Genomic DNA, 7,688 nt, shown 5'->3' with positions numbered 1-7,688 from the left:
ATTACGGCAAACATGTTCTGGCGGGGAACAGCGACCGGGAGGCAATTGTCGCCGGATCTCAGATGCACTTGGCACTTGGTGCTGGAGAGCGGCGCGAGGGACCATGGCTCCAGTTGGCTCGGGCAGGCCGAGAACACAAGAGATTTCCAGAAGTCAGGAGTGGTGCGCTGGCACGGCGTCCACGGCATGTCGTTCATCAGCTATTTCCTTGATAGTGGCTTGTGTTTTACCACCAAGCCAGCCGACTGACTCATGAGGCAGTGACTTAAAAAATAAATAAATAGTCAAGGCCGACGGGGCCCAGCGAGCAAAACACGTCAGGCCGAGGCTGCCACCAAAGTGGGCCCCTGCCGCTTTCTGGGTGGTTTCATTTTTCCTCTTTTTGTCTTCTGGTTTGAAAACCCTGAAAGCAAAATGGCACACCTCCCCCTCCAGCTGCTCTGCTCCCAGGGGCAGCCAGAGCAGATGGGGTGGGGGGCGGAGAGGGAGCCCCCCCCACCCCGCCCCACCCCGCCCTGGCGACATCGCCCCTCGGCAGTTTCGCATTTCCACCAGCCGGGCCAGCACCAGGTACCCCGAGTGCCCTGCTCCCAGCTAGGCCCCAAGGAGGAGGAGGTGACCGAGAGCAAGTTGACCGGGGACCGTGGCCGGAAGCCACCGAGGTGTGGCCTGCTTCATCCTCTCCGTGGCCTTATCAGAAAAACAGCTATAGCCTCGGTTTATAGATGAGGAAATAAAGGCTTTGCAGTCTGTAATTCAGAGTTAAGCCCCATGTGTAGCAAGTGGCAGAGAGGGGCTCTAACCCAGATTGGCCAGACTCACCATCCCATAATGTCGAACGTTTTGGGTGCACCAAGTGAGGTCGGTGGGCCTACCAGGTGATCAACTCTGATACGGTCCTTACCCACCCCCGCCCCCCACCCTCCAGACTGACGGTCAAGCCGGGGAGGCAGAGAGTCAAGGTCCATCAGAGACATGGCTGGTTCACTGCGATTGGGGTAGCTTCCTCAAGGAGACGTACAGGGTGGTCACAGCATGCCGCAGAGGGCTCTGCTGGCCGGAGAGGCCTGAGGGAGGGGTAAGAATTAAGTGGGCAAAGCATGGCTGGCAGAGGGAATGGCAGACACAAAGACCCCAAGACCAGGAGGATGGGGAGCTGCCGGAAGGTCTGGGAGCTGGAACGCACAGAGGGAGGGGTCATGAGGGTGCAGAACTTGCCTGGGCCTTGAAGGCCAAGGAAATAGTTGGGGGGGGCATTATCCTAACAGCAAGGGGCAGTCTTTGATGGGTTTTAATCAGCAGCATAATCAGCTCTGGGTTTTTAAAAGGGTCCTTTGGTTGTTTTCTGAAGGATAGACCAGAGGGCTAGGCATGGGCGTGGGGGAGGTCGCTGGGACACTGGAGACAGTGGTGGCTCCTAGTTGAGGGTCAAGCCAACGGCACAGACCCCTGAGGCCGTGTCTCTCCAACCACGGCACCTGGCCGCAGAGACGTTCCTAAGGACATACCCGCTACTTAAGGCAATCTCGTGATGGACGAGTTTTATAGACATGGAAGTAACTCTCAAACAGTCAGAACAGCCCGCCCCGTCGGCAGCAGAGAAAGGGCCCCAGTTCTTGTGGCTCCCAGGGCAGTGTGCCATCCCCTCTCTACCCTTGGGCGGGCCTGGGAAGAGCCAGGCTCGAGCTGAGGCCAGGTCGGGGTGACTGCAAAAGCAGCACCCCTTCCCCCTTCTCCTCCCCATCTTCACATCACGGTGAGTCACTCTTCCAAGTCGTCTCTTGCGTGCTCCGCATCGGCTCTGAAATCTACTGAACCGGGTTCCCTCGACGTGGAAGCAGGTGCTCAGGTCGCTGCTTCCCTGCCTTTGCCCTGGCAGTTTCCTGCCTCACCCATCTGGCGATCTGTTGTCAAGTGGAGACCTAGTGTCTGATCCCATCCCCCACCCCACCCCCACCTCACCCTCAGCCCTCTCCGAGCCTGGAGGAGTCCTGGGCAAAGTCCACCAAGATGGAAGTTGCGTAGGGGTGGGGCTTCTTTCCCTTCTCTCCCCCCCAGTGGCAGCGGCCCTTCTGTCCTCGCCTAGAAGGCCTCTGGCTGGCCTGGGCACGAGGGCTGGGGGCAAGCGCCTCTCCCACCCCTTCTGGCCCTCCCTCAGCTGTTCCCACCCCCTCACAGGACACAGCGAGACTCAGATCCGGGCCCTAGTGTAGGCGAAGGGGCAGCAGTTTCCAAAGCCCAGGCACCGTGGTTCCCACTCTGTAATGTCTGCTCTTGTGCCAACGAAGCCCGCAGGGAACTCGTGGGGAGGGAAGGGCAGCGTCCAGGGAGCCCCGGGGCCTTCGACCTAACATTACCTCAGAGCCGTGGGAATCTTGCCACGATTTCTAACGTCCGCTCCATAGTTGAGGAAGTGCAGGCTCAGGGCCTAAGTCGCTCACCTTCTGCTGAGTGGGAATCAGCAGACCAAGCCAGGCCTGTTCCTTCTCTGGCTTCCTCGATCCGTGGGCAGGAGGAAGGAGGAGCCGCACAGGACTCTGTCCTCCTCAGCCAGCCCGCGGTGACACCCCCAGGGCCACAGCACACCAGCCCTGCAGAGGCCTGGCACACAGCAAGGAGCTTCTCTGCCCACACGCCTACCAGCCAGGGTGGGGGCCAGGGTCTGGGGGCCAGAGGGCAAGTCCCCGAGGTCCCACAGAGAGCGGAGGATGGGCGCGCCCCCCTCAGTGCCGCTGAAAGCATCAGCCTGAGAAGGTGATTTGGGGCTGGGACTCAGTGACTCTGGAGCTTCTTGGCAGGGTGGTTGACATTTTTCCTGGTAGCTGCAGACGGACCGGAGTGCCCCCTCCCCAGCCCCACGACTGCCCTGCCCACCCCTCCTCAGTCCCTCTAACCCCACACCTCACCACCACTCAGAGTAGGGCTCTCTCTCCCCGCCCCCCCCCATTATCTGATTATCTGGCAAAGTTATTTATAAGAGGATGGGGGGAGGGGGCTGACAAGCAGGATTTATGTGTCAGCCGGTCCTGGCGGGACAGCTGCCTCGCTCACCAAACACACATCATGAAAACTTATTGCTCAGAAAACGCTGTGAACTCCGCTAATTCATAAATATTTAATGCCCTCACCGAGGAGCAGCCGGGGTTCCTGAGAGGTGGTTCATGGCCTCCAGGACAGAGGAGGCCAGGCTCTCCTCAGGGCCAAGGGGCCTCTCCCTCCTCCCGGCTCCTCAGCCCAGCCCAACCCAGCCTGGCCGGCCCACCGGTCCCTTTCCCCAAGTAGCAGGTGATTTCACTTCCTGGCTCTGCTGGCCGAGGCAGGACGCCCTCCCTGAGCTCCGGGGAGTGTCTGTCATGAGCCGGCTGTGCTCAAGATGGCTTCCAGGCCTGCCCGGTCAGTCCCTTGGCCTCTCTGGCCGGGCAGACAGCCCCAGTCAGGTGGGAGGAGGACCCTGGAGGGCGAGCAGAAAGCAGCCAGAGAGACACCAGGGGGGCCTACCGGCTGTCACCAGCAGGTAGGGAGTGGACGTGGAGGGAGGGAAGGAGGCAGAGTGAGAGAGAGAGAGATTGAGAAGGGAGCTAAGAAGCCAGGCTTCCCTGGGACAGCCAATGAAGGAGGCCCAGTCCCGGCCCTGACGCTCTCCCAGGATGATGCAGGATTTTTACCCTGGCCTCTGGAAAGCACCTGTCAAGAAACAGACATAAGAAGAGCCTGAGGAGGCCCTGGGGGCAAGGGCTGCAATGCTTGGGGGAGAAGGCAGGCCAGCTGACTGTTCCTTCCATTTGGGACAGACCCGGACGAAAGGAGACACTGTGCACACGGACTCACTGCCCCACACCCGGGTCTGGGCCCTGCGTCTTTCCCACCAGACCAGGGATGGCCACAGCTTCCATCCTTGCTAGTCTTGGGGTGCCTCAGCACCCCTCATGCCTCTCTCCATCCTGCACACCCCTCACCCCTCAGTGAGAAGCCTCTGCCCTCGGTCCCCTCATTTGAACCATCGGGGTGAATCCCTTTCCTGCCAGGACCCAGCTTCCCCTCCACTCCTCACTTCCTCTTCCCCTTGGCCCCTCAGAGAAGAGGAAGAGCCCCATCTCCAGAGGAAGAGGCGTGGGACAGGGGAAGGAGGGCGGCTTTAGGGGCCAGGCAGGCCCAGCACCCAGTCTGGTGCGGTTATTTCACAGCTGTGGGAACTTGGCTCCGTCCCTTCAATTCTCCACGCTCTGGTTTCCTAACCTGTGAGCTGGGGAACACGGAGGCAGCAGCTTCCTTGGGATTTTAGAAGTTGACCCTCGGCCCACCTGGAGCCCTCACTCTCCCTGCCGGTGGGGAGCAGGCCAGGCTCCCCCAGGAACTCCCCTGAGTCTCTCCTGGATCCCCTGGGACCCAACAGACCAAACTCGCCATGGCAGCCCCAGGGGTCTCTGGAGCCCACACCCTCTGCCCCCAGACCTCAAAGCCACAAAGAAAGAAATGACTGTCGCGGTTCAGATGACAGCCTCAGACCACAGGGAGACGGCTGACTCACCCCTGGCCCCAGAAATAGAGACTGACTTCTAGCCCACCCTGTGGGGCCCCCCACCCCAGCCCGGGGAGCCCACAGGATGAAGGAGGGTGACCATGAAGGTAGCCTATCTGTCTGGCCCAGCCAGCAGCCTTCCTCCCTGCTTCTGCTGTGCCCCATCCCCAGGCAGTCAGAATCATGCAGATCACCTCCATGTTGACACCCTCCTCCTCGGTGCCAGGTGCAGTGAGTGGGCAGAACAGTATAGACAGGAAGAACCCGGTTATCAGCTCAGACTGCTCTGCTTCCAATCCTGGACAGAGGCTACATCAAAGGATCACCCTATCCGCCCCCAGGCCTTGGCAGCAGCTGCTCAGAATTCAACAGTGGCCCCATATCAGTGCCTGCTGGTCCTGCCAAGGGATCCTAAACCCACTTCGGTATCCAGGAAAGCCATACCAGGCTACCTCTGCGGCTTCTCCATAGTAGAAATGATCTAACTAATGCCACAGAACTGATAGCCAGTTTCTCTTATACCACATGTTGGTTCGATCAAAAAGGCCTCCTATGTGCTAGGCACTGTAACAGGAGTGAGATAAGATGAGAAGCAAGCCAGAGACCAGTCTTGCACAAGAATTTTCTTTTTCTAAGAGCAATGGCAGGCTATTAAAGTGTTTCATGGGGAGAGGGAATATGCAATCAAATTTGCATTTTGAAAGAATCCCTCTGGTTACACCATGAAGGACATCTGGGTGGGGCTAGATGGGCATGGAGGCCATGGAGGGAAATGACGCCAGCCATGTGGGACATGGGTGCCATGTGGACTAGTGATGGAGAAGGAGAGAGGCTGGATGGAGTGGAGAGACACCGAAGAAGTAACATTGGCAGGGCTTGATGAGGGATTTAAAATGAAAGGGTGTGGGAGAGAGGAGGAATGGCCAAGGATGGCTCTGGGTTGTGCAAGTAGGGGGATGGCATGGCTATTCAGTGAGATGGGAAGCCCTGGAAGTGGGACCAGCTTTAGGGACCAGGGCTGGAGGGAGGAAGGCCATGACTTTGGTTTTCAACATATTAAGTTTCAAGATGACAATGAATATTCTTGAGAAGATGCCAAGTAGACAATGGGACACATGACCAGGGAGCTCAAGAGAAAGGTGAGCCCATTGAAAGCTGAGGAGATATTCAAGCCCCGGGGGAGGATGAGATCAACTGAGAGCAAAGTTTAATGAGGAGCAAAGAGGTCTGTGCCCTGGGACACTCCAAAATGGAAGGCCAGGTGGAGGAGGGGAAAGTTGCAAAGGAGGATGGAAGCAATGACCGAAAAGGTAGGAAGAACATCAGATAAGCATTGTGTCCTGAAGCCAAGAGACACGTATTCAGAATGAAAGTGAGGTGTTCCACGCAAGGTCAAGAGAGACAAGGACTGAAAAGTGTCCACCTCATGGAACAATACGAAGGTTCAGTGCCTTCGCAAGAGCTACTCTGGGAAAAGTGATTGGGCCAGAAACTGGTTCATCAAAAATTTGCTGACCAGCTACTTCCTACCAGGCTCTCTACCAGATATACTGTTCTACTCGGGAGCACTGCCCCCCACATCCTGCTAGCTCCCACCTTCCCGTTAGACTTCTGCTAGTTGGTGAGGCCATGTGACTAGTTCTAGCCTACGAGCTGTGAGTAGAACTGTTGGGAGTCACTTGCAGCGGGGACAAGTGCGAGACCCTCCAGGGCTCATTTTCCTTCTGGTGTGGGACTGGTGAGGTTTGAGATCTCTCAGCCCGAGTCCCAAGTCATCATGATGAGCAGAGTCTCCCCACCATCTTCCTTTGGTCTTACCCTGATGTTCTGCTACGGTGTCCCACATTCAGCTCAAGGTTGTGTCTGCAGACATCCCCCTATTAGTTGCACAGCCCCCCCAAAAAAAACCTTTAATTAATTAATTAATAAGCTTTACTCAATGATTGAGGTTTGACCTCCCAGCTGAGAAGGTTCCCGGCACCCAGCAAGCCACAGCCCTCCGGCGGGGAGTCCCTGCTGGTGCAGGTCACAGGGGCGATGGTCTAGGCAGAAGATGCTGAGGATGTGCCCGAGGGAGGAGGAGGTGATAAGAGATAGAGATGAAAACAAGAGACAGTGAGAAGAAAGATCACTGATAAAACTAACTGGGAGCATCCACACTGAAATATGCTTGCACTGGCCAAGAAGGGGATTGTTCTGTCAGAAGGCAGGGAAGTTTTAAGAATGCGGGCTCCATTGTCAGACAGACCTGAGTTCGAATCACACCTCTTCCATGCATTTGCTCTAGGACAGTATGGTGATCGCATTTGTCGAATGGGACCTCTAGCCCACAGCGTTCTCCTCCGTGTCTTCCCATTGTTCCCGCAGCTCCTAAGCGAAGCTGGAAGATGTGTGACGTGCTGGCCATCACTCCCAGGCCCCAGGCCTAGAGAAGACATCACCAACTGTTCACAGCATTCTTCCCTAAAACACCAGACGCAGCCTCAGAATCCTTCTTAACACAGCGCTCCAAGCAGCCACCACCAATTCATCACAGGTGGCTTTCAAGATAAAATGTTCTTGCTGTCTTTAGCCTTCTAAATGTCATTCAGTGTCACAGTTCAGGCCCTACCTGCTCCTTCTGCCTCACCTCCCAGCAGTCTTCCTTACTCATTTTGTGTCCCCGTGCGTAGTTCTGGTGAAACTCTTCAGTGGCTGGCACCTTTGCACTGACATGACAGCGCCCCCCCGCCCAGACCAAGGTTCCTTGAGGCTGAGCTGTGCCTGCTCATGTTGAGACTCCTCCCACTTTTCTCACCAGCCCTGCCTGCCGGCCCCCAGTGGGTCCTCAATGCAGATGAAAAAAACAAAGGAAGGGTGCAAAGGGGGGAAAGGGGAGAGATTCTAGGGCTCACAAGCCTCATCTGTAAAATGGGTTCAGTGCCTCTCTGTTCAATCGAGCAAAAAAGTGAGACATGTGCAAAGCACAGTGCCAGGGATTAAGGACAAAATGAAGGCACAAAGGAGGGAGTAAATGGTGTTCACTGGAAGAATACTCTGGAAAGGAGGGTAACTGGAGACAGAAGGGGAGAGAACAAATTCTTCATGAGCCCTGATCTTGCACCAGGCACTTGTTCTAGGCCCTTGATGGTGGGGAAAAAAAGCATATTGCTGCACCCATGAATTACAA

At 56.6% G+C, this 7,688-nt stretch overlaps 2 long non-coding RNA genes across 2 annotated transcripts; one reads left to right on the top strand and one right to left on the bottom strand.

The window, feature by feature from the left end:
- Nucleotides 1-1,526: 1,526 nt before the first annotated feature.
- LOC103679027 lies at nucleotides 1,527-2,559 on the bottom strand. Its single transcript, XR_572804.2, has 2 exons — nucleotides 2,358-2,559; nucleotides 1,527-1,904 (listed from the first exon to the last, which is right to left on the bottom strand). It is a non-coding gene; the product is annotated as an uncharacterized LOC103679027 (long non-coding RNA).
- A 449-nt stretch (nucleotides 2,560-3,008) lies between these two features.
- On the top strand, nucleotides 3,009-7,084 carry LOC121105504. The gene is made up of 2 exons (XR_005838021.1): nucleotides 3,009-3,514; nucleotides 6,807-7,084. It is a non-coding gene; the product is annotated as an uncharacterized LOC121105504 (long non-coding RNA).
- Nucleotides 7,085-7,688: the final 604 nt, after the last annotated feature.

This window comes from Ursus maritimus, unplaced genomic scaffold (genome assembly GCF_017311325.1).
Source record: "Ursus maritimus isolate PB19 unplaced genomic scaffold, ASM1731132v1 scaffold_27, whole genome shotgun sequence".
NCBI lineage: Eukaryota > Metazoa > Chordata > Mammalia > Carnivora > Ursidae > Ursus > Ursus maritimus.
The sequence above is the reverse complement of the archived record's forward strand: the minus strand, read 5'-3'. Positions and strand labels throughout refer to the sequence as shown.